The sequence below is a fragment of the Acinonyx jubatus genome, chromosome D1, assembly GCF_027475565.1.
Source record: "Acinonyx jubatus isolate Ajub_Pintada_27869175 chromosome D1, VMU_Ajub_asm_v1.0, whole genome shotgun sequence".
Lineage (NCBI taxonomy): Eukaryota > Metazoa > Chordata > Mammalia > Carnivora > Felidae > Acinonyx > Acinonyx jubatus.
The window spans coordinates 91,184,031-91,205,309 of record NC_069390.1 but is presented as its reverse complement, the minus strand read 5'-3'; the positions used below and the strand labels follow the sequence as shown (position 1 = coordinate 91,205,309).

Below are 21,279 nucleotides of genomic sequence, written 5' to 3'. Positions count from 1 at the left end.
TTACAACTAACTTAAATTTTCTCTGTCTTACTTAACTGTTTTGTACTAATCAGCATCTATTGTTTTGTAAAGATAATGAAAATTAAGTTGCATTAAAATATTGACCTTTACAGGTTGTTTTAAGAGTTAGGGGGCACCTGGGTGACTCAGTTGATTAAGCGTCTGACTTCAGCTCAGGTCACGATCTCGTGGTTCGTGAGGTCGAGCCCTGCATCTGTGCTCACAGCTCGGAGCCTGGAGCCTGCTTTGAATTCTGTGTCTACCTCTCTCTCTCTGCCCCTCCCCCACTTACGCGTTGTCTCTCTCTGTCTCTGAAAAATGAATAAACCTTAAAAAAAAATTTTTTTTAAAGAATTAAAGAAGATATTACATACAAAAGTTGTTTGTAAACTGAAAAGTTACAGATATAAGACAGGGTCTCTGCCCATGAGGAACTTCCAGTTTGGAAAGACATGACAGATACATAAGATAACTATAGCATGAGACAGAATGTGGCAAGAGCTGTCAGAGAACGATAAACAGCATGTTACTTGGAAACACGGAGGAGGTAAAATTACTTATGGTTCTAGAGGAGAGTGCCAGAATGTTTGAGTTGAATATTGAAGAACGTTAAGGTTCTGTCAGGTAGAAATATAGAACTGGGGCAGCAAGCAAAGCAGGAAACTGTGGTACAGATTTGGAGAATGGAAAAAGTTTGTGTTTGGATGGAGGGTAGAGACCCTGTGGGTGGCAGAGAAAAGGAGAGTCTAGAAGGGTATTACGGGGCCAGGCTGCAGACACCTTGAAGGCTGCACTTGGTAAAATGCCATCAGTGAACCTTTGTTGGTGCCTTCTATGAATAGGGAGCCACTGAAAGTTCTGGGAGAGGAGCTGACACCGGCATAAACCCATCAGGAGTAGTGAGGTTCTACCTTCTCTGGGGCCTGGGATGGATGCAGAATAAGGGTGTCTGCCTAGGAAGCTCAGTCTGGAGGCAGCTGATGAGCTGGAGGGGCAAACTGTGGGGACAAGGAGGGGCTTGGCCACCATGGTTCTGTGACGGGGCATGAAAGGGAGGGAGGACCATCTTCTGCCCTGACTGGAAAGGGATGGGAAGTGGTAGAAGAATGAAATGAGAGGGTGATCTTGAAAGGAACTAGGACACCTCTCCCAGCGTGGCTGCCTGGCGGGGCAGAGAACCGGGAGCCATTCACAGAATTCACCCAAGGCCCCAGGGAGGAGGAACAGGCTGGGGGCATGAGGAGTGTGACAAGAGCAATCTGGTGCTCAAGATGTGTTCCCCTCAGTTGGTCCTGATCCCTTGGGCCTCTCTGTGTGGTATCCCAGGGGCTGGCAGTGGCCAGGGGGGGCCTGGCCCCCTGCTGCTTTGAATGTGTCTCTATTCCTCAGCTCCTGGGAGGCATCTGAGGGGTGGGGAGGGGGGTTGTTTCAACCCAGTGAGTTTTTGTTAATGGAAATTCATTAAGCAACCCACCTATCTTGGAAGCTTCTCTCAGCCCATCCCACCCTCCTAGCATGCCCCAGCTCACTCTTTCCTGCAGGTGGGAATTCATACCCCCTCAGGACCCCGGATACTCTGTCTCTCTGTCTCTGCCACTCTCACCCCCAGGGAGGCGCATGCGCGTGTGCGTGTGCGTGCACACACACACACACACACACACACACACCCCGGAAGGGAGGCGGGAAAGTCTTGTTCAGGCAAATGTCTAAATTTCCATTTCCCCACTGCAACTCCCAGCCCGGGCCACTGTTTAGCTCCTCCTGTTGTCATGTCACTAGTTAATTACATGCTTTACTGAGGTGCAAATGTGTTTTTACAAGGAGACCAAGATGGTGTTAACTAGAAAGGAACTGTGAATGTTAAAAGATGCATTTACCTCTGGTTGTAGGGCCGGGGCTCTCGGCTGTATGCCCCCTAGTGCTGCCCTAAAAATGCAGCCCAGGCATCGAGCAGCTCTCTTCCACCCTCCATCCCGTGACCCTGCCATCCTAGCCCTAAGCGCAGCCTCCTTGGGGTCAAATTAGCACCTGGATTCATAAGAAGAAAATTAACATAAGTGTCTGGGAAGTGTCAGGTCAGCCCTTAGAACAGTACAGACCACCAACCTCAGTTTCTGAACATCTAAGTTCATTTCAAATATTGAGAACCAAAATGATTCACTTCGATCTAAAAATAGATCAGTAATTGGTACAGCCAAAGCCACCTGTAGGCCAAGGCTGCCTTCACTGCCAGGCTCTGCTCGGGGTCCACTGCCCTCCTGACTCTTCATCCCTTCTGCCCACAGACCTCCTCCCCACCCCCAGTAGTGTCTCCCCAAACCCCAGCCAAAGTCTGCCGATGGAAAAGGATCTGAGACTCAGATGCACATCTAGAAAGGTTGTGACTACTACCCTTCCTTTGAGTTCCCTACAGTTTAGAACAGGAAGCCAGCTCTGCCCTGCCCAGGGCCCAGAATCACTCAGAGACCTGCCCACACGCTGGGGGAGAGAGGACCGAACATACAACCGATATCAGGAGACCAGAAGGTTGACAACAGGGCACTTGGAACCGTGACAAGGATTTGGGCTCTAAAATGGCTCAGTGGGCCCGAACAGCCACACTGAAGAGAGAGACTGGCTTGGCACATATGGCAGGGAGGTCTGTAGAGCAAATGGAATGCTCTCTCACAACCAGAGTGGGCACCCCCTTGTCCTCTGACCCCCCCCCCCCGGGCCTCTAACCCCTTCTGAGAGCTGCTCTACCCTTTTTTACAGGTGCTCTGGCACCAGGTGACAGGAAGAATTTCTGGCCCAGCTGGGAGTGAGAAGAGGGAGTGAGTCTCCTGAGGCCCATCCTCGAGTCCGCCAGGATCACCCGAACAGTAAGAAATGCTTCTCCATCCTTAAGCACATATTTAAACCCTCCAGGCAGATGATCTTTTCTTCTGAAAGCCTTGAGAAGCAGCCCATCACATTAGCCGGCACTTAGCATATACGACCTAGGAACACACACCTCGTATCATTTTGCTTCACATCTTTCCCCCTTAGCTCCTTGAGGATAGGGTCAGGGTTGTGCCTTATCCCTACGTACCTCTCTTTCTTCTGTGCAGTCTGGGAACAATAAAGTGATGTCGATGCAGATGGACAGGCTGTTGCTTACATCCACAGTGATGATAACATTGTACAACCTTCTGGAGCAAGCGTTATCACCTATGAACCGCCTACGGGCGTTTGTTAAAAAGCACAACCTGGACCTCGCACCAGAGAGTCTGATTTCTAAGCCGAGGTTAAGACCGAAGCTGCACCCCAAGTGTTTTTGATGAGCACAGAGGAAACTGCGTTCCAGGTGTTTCTGATGAACTCTTCGAAATGGTTCTTTAGAATGTATAAGGCATTTTGAATGGAGAATCTCATTTAATCTTCTTATCAGATAGGGGTTTTTTTAATCCCCTTAAGTAACTTCATGATCTCAAAGACATAAGTATAGGCAGGGATTTAGGAATCCGGTTATCCAGAACAACCCTTTTTTCTTTCCAGTAAGCCATGATAAGGGCTGGATCTGTTATGGTGAGATTGGGCCCCAACTCCAAAGGACGCTGCCCAGGACTTTGGAAGTTTCTCTGCTGTTCTAGAGCTGCCATGACCTTACAGTTCATCGGCCTTCATTTTGGGGGGCAGTCATCATTGTCCGATTCCTCACAAAAGCTGGTTTCCTTGGAGAGAGGGAAAGGGAGACAGTTAACCAGAAAGGTGAATGTTCCCAGGGCCAGCTCCCCAAGTTAGCAAGGCCAGAGATATTCCAGACGACCACACGGGCAAGAACTGGCTCACAGTGCTTGTCCCAGTTCCTATGCCTTCTAGCCATGTGGGGAGCTCTGTGTATCAAGCAGTGGGGAGCACGCTGAAGCATGCTGTGGCTCCTAGAGGTAAACGCCAGAGAAAAAGACATATCTAGGGGGATCAAGGCTTCACCCTTGAGCAAAGGGATTTGGCAGTGTCCATTTCAGGGACAAGTTGACAATCTTTTCAACAGCCTTCAACGAGCCTGTGTGCACGGCCATGTCAAAGGGAGATCACTGCAGACAGTAGTTGTGGTGAGGGCTTAAAGAAGGTGGAGAGAGAGAGAGAGAGAGAGAGAGAGAGAGAGAGAGAAAAGAAAGAGAAAGAAAGAAAGAAAGAAAGAAAGAAAGAAAGAAAGAAAGAAAGAAAGAAAGAAAGAAAAAGAGAAAGAGGGAGGAAGGAAGGAAGGAAGGAAGGAAGGAAGGAAGGAAGGAAGGAAGGAAGAGGAAAGGAAAGGAAAAGAAAAGGGGATAGGGTTAGAGACTCCTGGTGAACCCGTGTGCACAGGTGTTGTGGCCAAGTCCGGGAGACTTTCTCTGGGACTGGCAATCATGCTGAGGTTCTTGCTGAACTACTTGATAGAATCCTATTTCTCTCCACTCCAAGGCTGCAGATACTAGAGTCCAAACAGACCACAGCATGCCTGGGAGAATGGAGGTGCCCCAACCCTCCTCACCTCCTTACATGCTAGAATAAAGGGAAGAATGGAAATGGGTTGATGGACTGGTAACGATCGCTACCGATTGTGTCTTATAGAATGGAAAGTTTCCATGGATGACATAGAGGCAACCTCAAATATCCTGACCTCCCCTCACTCTCCTTACACACACACACACACACACACACACACACACACACACACACACACTGACCACCAAACTATCTTGCTGAATGTCAGACAAGTCTGTTCCAGGGGCTAAATACAGTTGACACCGTTGCTTGGATTGGTGCAGTCGGCAAGGACAATTTTTGCAGCTAATGCTGGCAGTGTGGCAATCAGAGGAGCCGCCAGCTGTCTCACTTAAATTCTTAGCTCTCTCGTTCTCTTTTTTTAAAATCGTTTTGCTTACATAATCCACCCCCTTTTTATTTTCTAATTCTCTCCTTGCAAAGCTGGCACCAGAGGGGAAGGGCTGGGGCGGAGGGGTAGCAATTACACATCAGTTTGGGGAGCATTTACATTTTGCAATTACAATTTAAAAATAAGCCTCGTTAATGATCTCCACGTGTCACCGACAAACCCTAACTGACATACTCTCCTGGGCTTGCCTGCCTCCCCCTGAAGGCAGAGATACCCAGGGAGACACAGAGGGAGGCCGGGGGCAGCATGTGAGGGGCCACAAGAGCAGTTAGTGTGCCCTTGAGATTGGTGGAGGACAGGTGTGGAGCTGAGCACCTAGAAACCAGGAATTCGGCTGAGCTCCAGCCGCTCTCCTCTTCCCTGTGCCCATGCTTCATCCTCAGCCCCTCTCCTTCCAGGCTCTGGAACAGCAGGACTCTATGTCCTCAGGAGGCAATGTCAGTCCTCAGAGCCTCCACTGCTGATACTCTCCCAGGTGGGAATTTTCACTGTGCTGTTGGGCAAATGTAAATCCTGGTCCCCAGGAGCCAGCCAGTGTGCCTGAGTATTCGTGGACTGAGTAGAGGGACTGATCACACACGCGGGGCTCAGGAAGAGAACAGGATTAGTTGTTTCGCGGTTCAGGAAGGACATTTCTCCTCTTATAATTGGTTGACATATATTTAATGAAGCCCTCTGATCCCTTGGGCAGGGACTTTGGGACCAGACGCACCCAGACTCAAATTCTAGCTCTGCTGTTTGTCGGCTGTAAGATTTGGGGCAAGTGAACTGAACTTTTCTGACCATCATTGTTTCTATGCAATTGGGATAATCGTATTTACCTTAGAAGCCTTCTTCGAGGATTAAATGAGATAATGTACTAGAAAGCACCTCACACAGTAGCTGGCGCGTGATAAATACTCCGTAAATGTCAGCTCCTTGCCAAGCCCCTCCTTAGGAGCCCCAACACGCTTCCTCCTGCCTCCATTAATGTTTTGCCTTTCTGGCTACCGTGGACACTAAGGAAGGGTGATCTGGTCTAATTTTGCCAGGTCTCCACCTCCAGATCAAGCCATCTGAACGTTGAGCAGCCCCTGAAGCAGATCCCCCAGCCCCTCACACATCTCCCTGTAGGATTCTCTGCAGAGCCTTGGCCTCAGGCCTCCATTCCAGCCCTTCCACTTCTCATGGGCTGGCTCCCCAATCTGGCTTTCAACAGCCCAAGTTCTCTTTTCTGGACACTACTTCAATGGAGTGACCTTTTATCAGGCCCCACCTACGTCCTTCATCTGTGAAAGGAGGGAGGTGGGCCAGGAGCTGTCTGAGGTACCTTTCAGTCTTGACATCTGTAAGCCTCAGATCCTCCTTCCCCGGCGGCTTCCTCCAGGCCAGTCTTGGGACTGACCACTTACAATCAAAAACTTCCATCTGTTACTTGAAACATACATAAAATAGCTCTTCCCTGTGGCAAAACCAGATATGCATCTTATAAAAACCCGAGACAAGCAAGACTTCCAAAAGCAAGCCCCTTGGCCCGGGGCAGAGAACACAGAAGGGGACTATAGCTTACTGGTTTGGGTGCTTAGGCGAACAGACTTAAATATCATATTTTAAATACTTTTTTTAAACATTTATTTGTTTTTGAGAGACAGAGAAAGACAAAGCATGAGTGGGGAAGGGGCAGAGAGAGAGGGAAACAGACTCTGAAGCAGGCTCCAGGCTCTGAGCTGGCAGCACAGAGCCCGACACGGGGCTCGAACCCACGAACCGCGAGATCATGAACTGAACCGAAGTCAGCACTTAACTAACTGAGCCACCCAGGCGCCCCTTAAATACTTTTTTTAAAAACTTTCTTTTTTAACCTATGTTACATAATGAACAGCTTTCCAGGTGAAAATAAATAGTCTCCTTATTTTCAACTGCTGAATATAGTATTCACTTAGATGGATATTTCATTATTTAACTTTAGGTATTGTTAAATTGAAGTAAAGTATGTATGTGAGGAAAAGGCAGGGTAAAAGGCACAAAATAGAATAAAAAGTGACCCTTCTTTCCCCTACCTCTACCCACAAAGTCTGACAATCCAAAGTCAACCACAACGAACAGTCTCTGATTCTAGTTATTTGGTGGCCAATGTTTACTATGTTATATAATATACTTACGTCCCTCTTTCTTCATTTCTGTATTTATCTATTAACTCCCTGCTATGAAAGCCAGGGAAGTTAGCACACATTCTCCCCTTCCAATTTGAATTAGTTTGATAATTTTTATTAAACCATGTTTGACATTATCTATTTTTAATATATAGTATTATATAGAATATGGTGTTGGGGCGCCTGGGTGGCTCAGTCGGTTAGGTGCCCGACTTCAGCTCAGGTCATGATCTCACTGTCTGTGAGTTCGAGACCCACGTCGGGCTCTGTGCTGACAGTTCAGAGCCTGGAGCCTGCTTCCGATTCGGTGTCTCCCTCTCTCTCTGCCCCTCCCCTACTCACACTCTGTCTCTGTCTCTCTCAAAAAAAATGAATAAACATTAAAAATAGATATTAAAAAAATAACAAAAAGAATATAGTGTGTATATATTACATGTTCTACACTATATAGCACATAGTACTACATATAATTAACTCTATGTTTTATTTATGTAGTGTAATAGCGGTTTTACAGATTTAGAAGATTTATAGTCTATCACTGTAGTTCCCTCTGCATTTCAACTATAGGTTGATTGTAAGATGGAAATATTATCCAACCACAGAACTGAATGGTGTGATTTGACCAGGGAAAAGGAAATGGAACCCTCTACATTACAACTTGGCTGCTGCAGTAGAATCTTCCAAGCCCCCAGGGGTAACCGCCCACCCTTCATTCCCATCCAGCTCTCTTCCCTCCCACTGGGTCACATCAGGTTGCCACCATCTTATGTATACGCTGCCCTCTTCCTCTGGTTCCTCTGTTTTACTCTGAGTTCCTTCATGTCCAAAACAGGCTTTATGTTGTCTTCAAACTTGATGCATAATTCGATTGAGCTCAGAATCCCATATCAAAACCTTCTTCTCTTAGGTCTTGAAGACATTGTTCTACCGTCTTCCTATCTCCAATCTTGCAATGAGAACTTATGGAAACATTCAATTTTCTCTTCTTTTGCAAGTTTGAGAATGTCACCACTGTGTGTTTGATTTTGTTTGCACCTTTCTTTTTTTCATTACCCCTACTCAGGCCTTGGGACCACTTTCAACCCGAAATAGTCACCTGTCTTGCTTCAGCTCAGGGATATGTTCATTTCATTATTCCTTTGTTTGTCCTGCTCACTTGTCTGTTTCCTCCTGGAACTTCCACTGCCCAGCACAGAGCCTGGTGCATAGTAGGTGCTCAGTAAATGATTATCGAATTTGTTCCTTGGGACCTGGGTTCTAGTTAGGTCGCTATATTCAACTCACTGCATGGACTTGGACAAGTTTTCTCATTTGAGCAGAGAAGTCAGACCTCATGACTGCTCAAGATGCTTCCACTCTGCCAGTCCTCTGACAGTCCGCCCTGGAGCCCGGAGTCCCTGCTGCTCCTGGGATTGGGGAAAAAACTGAGGAGTGAGAAGGGAGGGGAAGGCAGAGGTTGGGCAGCAGGGCAGCCACAGCGGCCAGCCTCCCACTACCGACATTTCCCCGAGCCTTTCATCTGCTCAGCATCCCCTGCCTGTCCCCCTTGGTGACCTCTCTCCTTGACCTTCCTGATCATTCTCAAATGGGCCTCTTTTCCTCTTCATCTCCCTGCTCCCTACACCTTCTCAGCTCCCCTCCACACACAGGTCCCATTAGCGAAATAATTTCTGACCATGGCAAGTGTCTCATTAAGTGAGATCTTTTTTTTTCACTTTTATGAATTCCCGCACAAAGAGACTTCCCTCCGCAATGCTGCACAGCAGATGCTTTGACCTGAGACAGCCAGGCCCTAAAAAGAGAAGAAAGATTAGAGCAGCCTGCCGATAGCTCAGATATGCCCCAGACTTAGGCTACCTTGTACCCTGGGGGAGGCATCTTGGGTGAGAATTCTCACTTGCCCCTCTTCCCCACCCCAGATACTGCTCTGGGAGCAGACACCTCACACGCAGCTCCCCTGACTGCCTAGACCGACCTGCTCTGGACAGAACCTCTAGATCTAACCTCTAGATCTGGGAGCCAAGATACTTTGCTCCTTTTTCCTGAGAGGGCCAGAAAATGGAAGATCCAGATTAACAAGAGCTCAGATCCCAGAAGATCATCCTCTGTTCTAAGTCAGAGAATCCTAATTGGTCCCCAAGGGCCAGAGTCTACTGGGCAAAATTGTCTTCTCTTCTTCCATCCCCTGGTCCTTGCCCTGCTATGACGAGTGGGGTCCCCTCTTACTGGAGAGAGAAGAGGGGGAAAGTAGAGGCACAAATTTGAACTTCAAGTCCACAAAGATTCTGTACTGAAGTCAGGACTCTTTCTTTCCACTGGGGGACCACCATGATAGAATGTGAGTTGGCATTGCAAAAGGCAGAATTAAGGTTGGAGGTGAATTATACTTTTCAGACAAGTTAATATGAAACACTTCTTGGTGCCTGAGTGCAGTAGAAAGGGCCAGCATATGAGTAAAGGTTTCCCTATTAGAAGCCAGAGAACTACACACCCCTTTCCAAGGCTGGAGTTTAAAGGGAATGGGGCTCGGCAGGCGACAGGCAGGAGCCAGTGGGAAGTGGAACACAGCTCTGGTCCTCTGCACTTCTGTTTAGCTGCTGCCTGCTTGGGAGGCTGTGGGGAATAACCCCATGCAAAGATGTCCTCATTGGCCACCCATTTAGATGGCTGCCTGGAGTCCCTCTGGGCTGAGAGAGGCGGGTGGGCAGGAAGGAGCTTCTGCAGGGGGATAAAGCTAGAACTTGGGGAGACAGGACAAGAGATGGGATGCCCCCTAAGGATGAGCTGCCCCAACTTGCAAAAACCAATACTGCTCCACTGGGCAGGCTTTCCAAAGATACAGCCAGGTGCCTCTTCACCTGTGAGTCATGGGTACACGTCCCCCCACCCCCCCCCCCCGGAGCAGGGGCTTCTTTGCAGCTGTGGGTGGTCCCTGGAAAATCATGGGTGGGGTGGGGAAAGAACTCCAAGGGGAGACGTGGAGAGCAGGCGGACAGTCACCGGCGCGCTCCCTTCCAGCCCACCCGGCCCCACCTGGGCTGCCCCACCTGGGCCGAGCAGAGCCCAAGGGTCCGGCTGACAGGAAGGAGACGCTGACGGAATCACACTCAATGTGAGTCAGAGCCCCGGCCCTGGTGCCACAGAGTGTGGGGTCAGCCTACAGGCAGGCCCTGCTTTCGCTCCGCACGAGTCCGGAGAGCCGTGCCCCCAGACAGCTAAAGCACATGACCCAATTACCACTTACGCATCACCTTTTAGATGCAGTCTTCAACCTTGTACTTCTGTCGTTTCCTATTCATTCTTTAATTTTGTTCTTTCCCTTCATAATTGAACCCACAGTCCAGTGAGTCTACGACGGAGACTCAAGACTCGCCTCTTTCGGCACGCTTAATGTTCTGCATGTTTGTCTCAGTGGTATTATGTTTACGAGACCCCTACTTCTTATAGCTGGTATCAGCACTTCCAGTTTTCCACCTTCCACTCGTTTTTATGAAATAATGAGAGCAAAATGCAATAAAATATTTAAATAGAGGTGCGCACACGCTGCCGTCCAAAGATGACAGGGCTGGCAGAAGCGAACTACTAAGTGGAAGCACCTTCCAAAGGCGTGAAGTGCGTGTGCATTAATGGAGGCACAGATGCCCAGATCTGGCCTTCGGAGGACGTTTAGGGGGACTGCTAGAATATAATTCGTGGAAATGCAGGGCATGTGAAGGTGAAAGGGCAGCCTGTAGTGGATGGCCCAACTCAAAGTCAGTAGCTTGTTTCCACACTCATCCTTGCCTTTTCTGTACTTCCCCAATCCCCCGGGGGCCTCTCTCCTCCTCTGGGTTTCCCGCCTCCACCCTGGGACTTCTAGGTTAAATGTTCAGAATCTGAAAGCAGACGGGGTGTCACATTGGGAAACTTCCTCAGCCACACTAAGCCTCAGTTTCCACGTCCATGAATGAGGACAGCCATCATGCCTATGCCATAAGGTGGCTGGGAAAAAATAAACAAGGTTATGTGCATCAGAAGCTTAGCATAATGCCTGGGGCGTGGGGAAAGCTCAATGCACAGCAGCTGTTATTAATTGCATTTACCATCTCACCCCTATCAAAATTTGCTCCAGGGAAACACACTCATTCTCACTGAGGTGTAAGTGACTGCTGGAACTTGAAGAGCTATCTTTTCCAGATTTGTTTGTTTGTTTTACATTTTAACAGGAAGCCAAAGAAATTAAATTGTAACTGTGTATATCTTCAAGCTCCGTGAGGAGATAGAGCTTGTGAAATCTCTATCTCATAAGATTTTTCCCCCCTAGAGAGGAAAGGCAAGGAAGAGCCATGATCTGGTCCACCAGGGAGCACAGGGTTCAATGGGCAAGATAGGCCATGTGGATGGGAAGCAGATTTTCCATAATATAGAAACACACGTAGTGATCATCCATGCTCTACTTCTCCTTCATGGAAGAGTAGAGTTTTGAGCAAAATTTTGATGAAGGAAAGGACATGAGAGTGTGATACAGAGACCTTGATGGCAGCTGAGAAGCACAGCAAAAAGCATGGAGGAAAACTCTCATTAGGTGATAGAGAGCATGTCTGTTCGCTGGGGCTTGAGTCCGGTTGGCAAAGCCCAGGAATGCGCTCTCTGCCCAGCATCACTTTTTTTGCACATGGCAGCCACTATCCTCCCTTCCCTGGGGCTCCCTTTCCTGACAGATGAGGAACACAGAGCCAGTGGACCTGTCCTTGTTGCCAACAGCAGTGACGCCAAGTTGAGGGAGGCCCCTGGGCATCCTTTCCCCCTTCCCTGAGTGGACCTCGTTGCTCTGGACTCTACCTGGTCTCCCTCCCTTCCATGAGCTGAGGAAGGAAGTATCAGGGATGAGTGGCTTTTCTATGATAAGCTGAGCCAGAGAGCCACTTGCTCCAACAACCCTGACTCTTGACCATTTCTTTCTGGAGGCCATTAAAAAAAAAAAAAAAAAATGGAACCAGGTATCATCCAGCCAGAGGACATGGTATGGTTCTGAGGACCAAAAGGAGCCTGGCTGACCCCCTTAGGATCCTCTGGTTCCAGGAGAATCTGAGAGCATCACAAGGGACAGATGGGATGGGAGTCAGGGTCCCTTATCTCTATGGATGCCACCCTCCTCACAGTCCTGTTGCCCCACCCCCCTCCCAGCCCATTCTTGCTTTCCTTCCTCTTTCCAGCTCCCCAGGAGTGCTATCCTCCCTGTGTGCCTGCCTCAGAGAAGAGAAAGATTTATGAGAGGGAGGTAACTGCCTCGCTCCTCCAAGAATCAGAAGCTCTCCTCCCATCTGGGATCCCCAGCATCTGAGCTGCTCCTCTGTCTCTGTTGAGTTGTGAGCCTCAGGGGCCCAGCCTGTGTTGTTTTCTCAGCTCTGTTCCCGAGCAGCGGCTGCCGTCAGCTCTTGACAAATAATAATAAACCTGGGGATCAGGTTTGTCGAGGGGGATTTCGGTCCCTGGGTTCATTTTTAGATTTGTGTGTGTGTGTGTGTGTGTGTGTGTGTGTGTGTGTGTGTGTGTGCAGACAAGAGAGCATGTGATGGTGTCTTGGGGGAGCAGCCCAGGGCTCCCAGGTGGAAGGGAGCCAGGGCTCCCTATACCTGTGGAAGAGCTGGAGGGCTCTCCTCTGCCCCTGACCATCAGGGCTGCCTGCCTGTGTAAAAGAAAAGAGAAATAATTGAACGAAAGGCCTGTGACTCTCTCCTTTCCCTGTCCCTCCCCACCTCACCCACTCAGGCTATTTGGATGGAGTGGCTGGAAATGTAAAACAGAGGGCAGAATCCCAGCTCTAGGTTTGAGAGTTGCCTGAGTGATGGGTGGGAACTTGGCCACAGGCCCAGGGAGAGAGGCTCATTGACAGAACCTTCACATGGACTCTACCCCATGTGGCAACAGCATGACCCACCCCCCCACTCCATTCTTGAGGTGTAGCACCAAGGGAGATGTTTCCTGGAAGGGGAGAAACGTTCCAAGTCAGGCATCGCTGCTGACAAAAGCTGGCCCCAGCCATGGGTGAGTGTGAAATTTAGGACCCCAACATGGTGCCCCTGTGGGGTAGAACAGCACCCACTTTCAGCAGTTTGGAGGTGGCCATTGGAGGTCATTGCTGCCATCCCTGCCTCCAGGCAGGCGAAAGTACAAACCACTTACCTGTGAGGCACATGCGAGGGCAGTGCTTCCCCTTATAACCAGCAGGCTTCTCCGCGCCCCCCCCCCCCGCCTTTCTGTTTTTTTGTTTTATTTTGTTTAAAGGAACCAAAGGGGGAAAAATTGCCAAGTTGTGAAGTGCTTTAAGAGGAGATGAGAATCTTCATCAAAATGCTAAAAGCTGGAGGGGGAGAGTAATGTGAAAACTCTTGCCTGCTATTTATGGGATTGATTCTCAGATCAAGAAGAAGCAAGCAGTCGGATGAAAGGAATTATTGTTAAAGCTCCTCAGTAGGAAGATCTAATGGACAATTGCTGCTATCAGGGGGAATTAAATTGCTGTTTCAGTTTGTAAAATATATCAGCAGCTTTTTGAAGCCAGGAAAGGTGTGACAGCCCAGGCAGGGAGGAGAGGGGGTTCTGTCACTTTCTGGCCCTGGCGTGGGGAAGCAGGAGGCAGGCAGGAAAGAGGGCTGGAGCAGAGCATGAGCATGAGCTGCTATCCTAACTCTGACCCTGGTCCATGTGTTTGAAGACAAATTGAAAAACAGCTAAACTGGGGGAGTCGAGGGACAAAGCAGCAGTCCTGATGTGCCCAGAGTCTGGGCCCTGATGTGCTCAGAACCTCATGTGTCAGAGAGGCATGGCAGGAAGCAATAGGTCAAGATGGGGGCTCATGTCTGGGAAAGCTGGTCAGGGGGTGATGTGGGTCTTTGATTGCCAGCAGCCCCACTCACACCCAGGGCGGAATCGAATCCTCTGCCTTCCATGACCACTGAGCGTCCCATCACTAAACTGAGTGCACAGAGGGATCCAGTGTGGATTAAAACAAAAACAAAAACAAAAACAAAAACAAAACAAAACCTCTCCTCCTAGAATGGGGTCTCTAGGCTTGGGTCAGTGAGTGCACAAATGACCTGCTGACCCAGCCACACACACGGAAGACATACTGCTATTCAGGATAAAGACCAAACCACAAAATGCTTCAGGAGCGGGGAGTGGAGAGGAGTGGAGGCCCTTGGAAGGAAGACCACAGCCGTCTGGAAGAGACTATACTCCTGGTATAGGGGAGCGGAAGGGTCCCTGCCTTCTCTGATTTCACAGAAGGCTCTTACCCCTTCCAAAGACCATTTGCCCCATGTGGCAGTTAAGGGCTGAAGGAGGAGAGAAAAGTGGGGAGAGAGAGACATTTTCACATCTCCCAGGGAGTCAGAAGCCAGCAGTCCTAGTTAAAGCTCACTCTGGCTTCTGCTCTGTCTCCACTCTGTTCCCTGGAGACCAGCATCATAATAATAGGGCATGACCTGGTACCACCACCCAAGTGGGCTTCCCAGAAAGGTAGCAAATGATAATTAGTTCAAAGAGCTCTGGTGGCTGAGGGGTCTGAGTTGCCTGCTGTCTTGCTGAAGTCACTAGAGAATTCTTTCCTATCGAGGGTCCCACGAACCAAGCAGGAAGCAGAGGGGCACCAGGGAAGTGGCCTTGCTGGCTAGGGCATTCTGCAATGACTTGGGCTCCATGCCAGGTGCAGTATCCCTGGGGACCTGGGTCATGGTGGAGCGGTGGCTCATTCTGGAGCTTCAGTCAGCCATCCTTCAGGACAGTAGTGAGCAGGGGTCTGATCCCGAGTGCAAAGCCTGCTTGGTTCCCCTCCTGCCTGTCTGGCCTTCAGTAACAGAGACACAACTACTTTCCAGTCTCCCACACCCCACTCTGGACCTGCTCTGCTCTTAGCACACTGGAGGACTTCCATTTGCCCCCAGCACCCACGGTCAGAAAGACAGGGGCAAAACAACGTCCACCAGGCCACGGCATTCCTGTCGCCTGAATCCTCCGGCCCCTGTGCTACCACCCAGTTCCTACAGCACCTGGTCCAGCATTTGGTGGGCTTCTGAGGGGCTGGCCCCTTCCCCTTCATTCCTCAAAGGCCCTTCACTTCTCCCTCGCTTGCAAACAGTGACCTTCTCAACCAGACCTTCTCAGATTTTACAGCTTCACAGCCCACAGGTACATCCTCCCTCCCACCTCTGTCTTCTCCACCATTCCTGCACTGGTCCTGCCCTGTCACTGCCCACCGCTGACTCCATAAACCGAGCACAGTGACCATCGTGCTTCAGATTTCTAGCCCTTCCAGGGTTTTGCAAAGAAATCTGGGGTGTGTGTGTGTGTGTGTGCGCGCGCGCGCGCCCCTGCATTTCTTTAGATAAATCCACAGAGTCACATGAAATCAGTGACAGGTTGACACCGTTATTTCAAGATTCATCGCTCTGAGTTGCCAGCACAGGAGACCTAGCCAACTCCTTCCCACCAACAACACTTTTTTTCCAAGCATAATTTATAGCAGTGGGGTGAATTTGTTTCCAAAAGATGAATATCACACTATCAGCAACAGCTGCCTCTCATTTTTATTTGTTTTTAAATTTGACTCAAAGTCCAATTCTCTATACACATCCGAAGCTGTAAATCCTAAGGCGACTGATTACATGATTTAGTAAACAGGTTATATTATATAATGCAATTAAAGTGGGGCTCCGAGGTGCCACCTACAGGCGGCTCCTGGGAAGGGAGCTGGGCCAGAGACTATCATTTTGGAGGCGGCTCTAGGCTGAAGGAAAATAAACGGGATTGCGCCAGGGTTGAGGCGGCTGCTCCTGAGGGAGAAGTTGCAGCCAGCCAGGTTACTAATGCAGCCTTTTGGTCCCTCCTGCTGAGTTCACTCTGTTATTTCAGCCTCCTGCAAATCTGTCTAGACGTCAGAACCCAGGCCTAGGCAGCCGCTCAGAGGGGCCGGCTTGGGGTGGTGGAGGAGAAGGGGGGGATTGGGAACCACCTGAGGGCTTCTGGGCAGGGGGTGCTGAGGAGAGCTCCTGGCTCTCTGGCCTCAGGGTTCTCCTCCCTCCCTCTCAAATGGGAAGTGAGGTAGAGAAGGCTCCAGCTTGGCTAGCCTTTGGAATGAAACTACAACCCAACTATTTCCATCCCCTCAACAAAGCTTGTGTTGAGGGCTAATGATGGGCAAAGATTTTCAGACTATTCTGGTGAAACCCCCCAGTTTGCAGTCCGAGAGGGGAAAGAGGCTTGTACTAGCCACAGATAAGTGGCAGAGCTAGATAAGGAATCCAGACCTGTTGACCCTAAGCACAGGCAGGGTCATGGGCAAATTCATGGGAATTTGCAAAAGAAGAAATTGAGGCCCAGGCAGGGGGCAGGACTTCCACAGCCTCTTCGTGTAGCAAGGCAAGGAAAATAATGAAAATACTGCTGGTGTGTGTCAGAGGACAGAGGAGAAGAGCTTCCAGGGGCCCCTCAGCAGTGTGTCTTAGGAAGGAAGGGAGGGAAGAAGGGAAGGAAGGGAGGGAGGGAGGGAGGGGGAGAGATGGGGGGAAAACCCAGGGTCCATGCTCCCTCCCATCACCCCTCTGCCCTAAACTACAACACTCTTCAGATGAATCAGATTCTGGGGCCTCAAGGATTCTAGCTTCTCCAAAGAACTTTTGTAAGACTGGGCCACGAATAACTGGGGAGAGGAGCGGGGACTTTCTTCCCTGGACACTAAGAGAGAAACTGGACCAGACGGGGGTGGGGGCCGAGATGGATGAAATAAACAGGACTATCAGAGTCCAGAGGGTAGAAATACATCCACACCATGTCCTGTGCCAAGCACCCACCCAGTCTCCCGTCTGGGGCAATGAGGTGCGACAGTGAGGAGCCGGAGGGAAGCTGGTCCTGTCCCCCCTCCTACCGGATACACTGTAGTCTCAGCTAGGGTCAGAGGGCTAGCACAAATGCTGTTGGGCCAGCTGGCCAGAGAGTTCCCAATTAGACTTTGTTTCTCATCCTTAAGGCCCTGAGCCCCCAACCCCGGCACCCTAGCCCAATTACTGCCGGGCAGCATTAACCCCTTGGTGCCCCAGGCCGTTAATGGAATGTTAATTGGTCTAATGGGTTTCATGTCAACAAGTCCTAATGAGCTCCTTCCTAACGAGCTTGCTATTTTTTTTCTAAGCCTGTTTGTCAACACACTGGAGTTTGGGCTACAGATCCAGGGCCTCACCTTGCAGGGCAGGGGGGAAGCAAGAGTTGAGGAGACAGAAGGAGTGGATGCTCTAGGGCTGCCCATTTCTACTTCCTAAAGGGGTATCTTTTTGTGCCCCCTCAGCCACCCACAACCCATGCAACATGGCCTTCCTCAGCTCCTGAGCTCCGTAAAATGGCAGTGTTAGCTCCTTTTGATAATATCAGTGACACAAATTATTTCTTCTTGGATATCATTGTGGGGTTGAATGTTGCATCAGGGTTCTCCCCCCCCCCCCATTGGCTGTCATATAATAAAGGTTTTCAGCACTAAGAACAATCTTTTGACATGAGCCTCTCTTCGATGGCATATTTCTCTGTGGTAAATCAGTGCTCGGTGTCCTCCATTTTGCAATCTTGGCTGTGCTCCCTCGAGTGCCCTGGTGTCTGGTAACAGAGTGCTGAGGCCTCTGGACAGGGCGGAGCAGCCTCTCCGGCCCACTGACAAATGCTAGAACCCTTTCCAAATCCCCAGAGAAAGTTCAAAAAGGGCCGGGCACCCAGCTATTGCTTAAGGAGCAGCCCGCACCCAGCTGTGGAGTCTCACTGGGTCCAGTTTCAGAACAAGAGAAGTCGGATTCCCATGTTCCTTTCCAGGGTGGTTCCAAATGGCCCCTCAGCCCCCCAAACCAGCGGGGTTTCCCAAGGACCAATGCGGGGAGGGGGGGAGTGCATATGCGTGTGGAGTGGTGTGAAGAAAAGAGCAAGCTTCCCGAGATGGGCATGGGGTCTCCCCCAGTGTCTTGTTACCAGAGGCTTCTGTGCCTGAGTGAGCACAGAACCAACGAAACTTAAGCCCCTGATGAAAAGGCCTCCTGTTCTCTGGCAGGAGAAGCCCCCAGAGGGCAATGGGTTAGTGGCCTAGTGGCCTGTGGTGACCCCAGAGAGGGGGAGGGGAGGGACAAAGGCCATCTGGGGCCTCAGAAAATTGTTCTTGTGTCCTCTGGTGAGGCAGGTCTGGCCCCTGCTCACAGCCTGACAGACTCCAGACTGAAAAATCTCCCCTCAGCCTTGGCAGCCGTGGTTGTTTCTGGGTGCAGACCGCTTTTCACCATCTCTCCTTGCAAATATTTCTAGGGACAGCAACTCTAAAGTGCCCCCACCTCCCATTCATTGGACAGTGAACAAAAGAATGCAGATTAAAGACTCTATTTAGCCCCAATCCTCCTCATTGAGTGTCCTCTGCTTTGCCTTTAACTGACTTTCTCATCCGTGGAATTAGGTTACCCCAAGACCCAAACCTGAGGTTAAAGGGAACTAGTTGCCCCTAAGAGGGGAGAAAACCGCCTAGAGGGCGCTCCCACCCCAGACTCTGCCCCCAGGCTCCCTCTTCTGGGGGCTGCTGGCACTACAGCCCCACAGTGGTTCGCTTTTCCGGGGGCCAAGGATTGGCACTCTTTGGAAGAGGTCCTCGAGGCGGGTCCTGAGGCCCCAACCAAAGTTTCCTCATCTGCCAGAGTTCCAGGAAAGGCTGAGCCTAACACACCCCTGAAATATCCCTATTTCCTTTTGTCCCTCTAGGTCCAAAAGAGAGATTCCACACCCATTTCAGTATCTCAAAAGTCTTAATTCTGGACGTTTCTTCTGACATCACAAGGAGTGTCTATCCTCTTTTTTCCTCAGGAACCCTTTTCACTCTGCTCTTGCCTTCCTTGGATGTTTATTGCCACCCAAAGACCCAGCCATGAAAACAGGCATTGGTTCTCCCAGTCCTGAAGTGATGGGCTCCTGAGGGCTCATTTCTGAGACTCTGTGAAAATAAAGAATGATCTGGGTGCCGTGTGTGTGTGTGTGTGTGTGTGTGTGTGTGTGTGTGAGAGAGAGAGAGAGAGAGAGAGAGAGAGAGAGAGAGAGAGATGGGGAGACCCTGAGTGTTTTTATTGCACAGATATCCCAGTGGCCCGTCATCTGAAGTAAGGCCAGGGTAGGTGAGGTGTGGGTAGCAGTAAGTCCACGTGGAATCCCCTGCGGTCACAGAAAAAGTCCTCTCTTCCTACACTGTCTCCTCTGGAACCTCCATTTCATTTTCCTCTTGCCCGCTGGACCATCACCTCCCCGACTGATAACACTCCTCGGAGAGATCTTGCCTCCTGTCATTTATTCAACCACACCTCCTGGCTCAGTCCTTTGCATGTAGTTGACACTTGATAAATAGTCCTTGAATGAGCACCTAAATTTCCAGTGCATTGCGCACTTAAGGTCAAAGCATGCCTGGTGCTTCAGAGACTCAGTTCAGGCCAGGCTTTCTATTTTCTCCTCTTCCTGAAAAATAACCAAAACAACACCCACACATTTTCTCTCTCTCTCTCTCTCTCCCTCCCTCTCTCCCTCCCTCTCTCTCTCTCTCTCTCTCTCACACACACACACCCACACACACACACACACACACCCCACAGGGTCCTGGAGACCAGCCCCCTTCCCTTAGGCAACTCCAAAACACCCTCAAGTTCCCACAGAATTCAGGTATGTGAAGATTTCAGAAGACCTCTAGGACAGGTGTGGGAGGGCATCCGTGGGAAGAGGGTGGGGCCCCTGAGGGCCCTCAAGGAGAGGGGAGGAAGGGTCTGAGTCTGTGTCACAAATGTTTCTAGCTCATTAGCACCCTCCAGCCTGGGGGAAGGACAGGTCCCTTGCCCCACAGAGGTTCTTAGGAGTTTCCAGGCCCCACGGTGGACAGGCCTGCATCAGGCAAGTAGCCGCTGCTTTCCAGCGCTAAATATTTCAGGGCATCTACTGTAGCTAAACAGCTTTCCGGGCATTCTGTTTCCTTGGGTGGTATTTCCAGGCTGTCTCCACTTACAGCACTACATTCTAATTCAAGAAGTAACCTTGAGAGGCGCCTGGGTGGCGCAGTCGGTTAAGCGGCCGACTTCAGCCAGGTCACGATCTCGCGGTCCGTGAGTTCGAGCCCCGCGTCAGGCTCTGGGCCGATGGCTCGGAGCCTGGAGCCTGTTTCCGATTCTGTGTCTCCCTCTCTCTCTGCCCCTCCCCCGTTCATGCTGTGTCTCTCTCTGTCCCAAAAATAAATAAACGTTGAAAAAAAATTAAAAAAAAAAGAAGTAACCTTGAGGTCCAGCAGGGGCAGCTCACTTACTGGTGATGGGAAGGGGGTAGTACAGTGGAGGACACAGGGAACAGGAAACCTGGAGATTTTGGTCCAATCCCTGCTTCACTGCACACACACACACACACACCCCATTATTCCTCTTGGCCTCTGTCTCCTCCTCTATAAGGAGGGCATGGACTTGGCTCTGACTGCTCTTCTGGCCCCCGATGCCTGTGACGCTATACTGAACCAAGGCTAAGGAGTCTTACTTAATAGAATGTTGCAGAGACATCCATATGTCCATAGTCACAAGCACACACCTAGAAAATTTCGGCAAGTGACGGGGCGCTCACCCGGGATCTCAGATGTTCCCCTGCCTCTTTCCCTTCCCTGCAGAGCTCCAACGGGTCACCCCCTGCTGCTGGCTCCACCCTCCAGTCAGAGGAGCCGACCTGCGCCCCACCTCTCTCTTCGGCCGCTAGGGGGCGTGGCGAGCACACCTGGGAGGGGTTTAGTCCGTGCTCGCAGACCCTGGGGCGGGGAGGTGGGGTGGAAGTGGAAGGGCGTGAGGCCTCCTGCCCCTGGGAGCGCAGGTGGCTGCTCCAAAAGCCTGGGGAAGGGACAGCGCCCGTGCCCTGTGGGATACCCGAATGGCCGCCAGTGCCCTGTGCTGCCACCGGCCAAGCCCAACCCCTTCCCCCACCTCCGCCAGGACCCAGCTGATGCTGAACAAAGCATGGTTGCGGTTGCACAGGTTGTTTCACGTGCGATTTGAATATCGTTTCTTTCAAGTCAAAATAGCACAGCAAGCCCCTCCCCACCCAGGCCTCTCCCCCTAGTTCTCATTTGTTCCCCTAAGGGCCTCCAGCCTTTGCTGTATATCCTGTCAGTCCAGGTGGCCCAGCCTGAGGAAATGTCGAGCCAGCCGGTCCCCAGGGCTCCCTGCGCTCAGCGTATTAACGGTG

At 50.5% G+C, this 21,279-nt stretch overlaps 1 protein-coding gene across 9 annotated transcripts in view; it reads left to right on the top strand.

Moving 5' to 3' along the window:
• PKNOX2 (PBX/knotted 1 homeobox 2) overlaps positions 1–21,279 on the top strand; it is a 316,244-nt gene that overhangs the window by 213,566 nt on the left and 81,399 nt on the right. For 6 of the 9 annotated variants that reach the window (XM_053203925.1, XM_015074072.3, XM_053203926.1 and 3 more), the window contains one exon: positions 2,755–2,861. The exons of 2 other annotated variants lie outside the window; for them this stretch is intronic. The gene's annotated coding sequence lies outside the window, so the exon portion shown is untranslated. Of the gene's footprint in view, positions 1–2,754; positions 2,862–20,857; positions 21,069–21,279 lie in introns of those variants that run through there. One more of the 9 variants, XM_027036852.2, reaches the window with a different exon arrangement.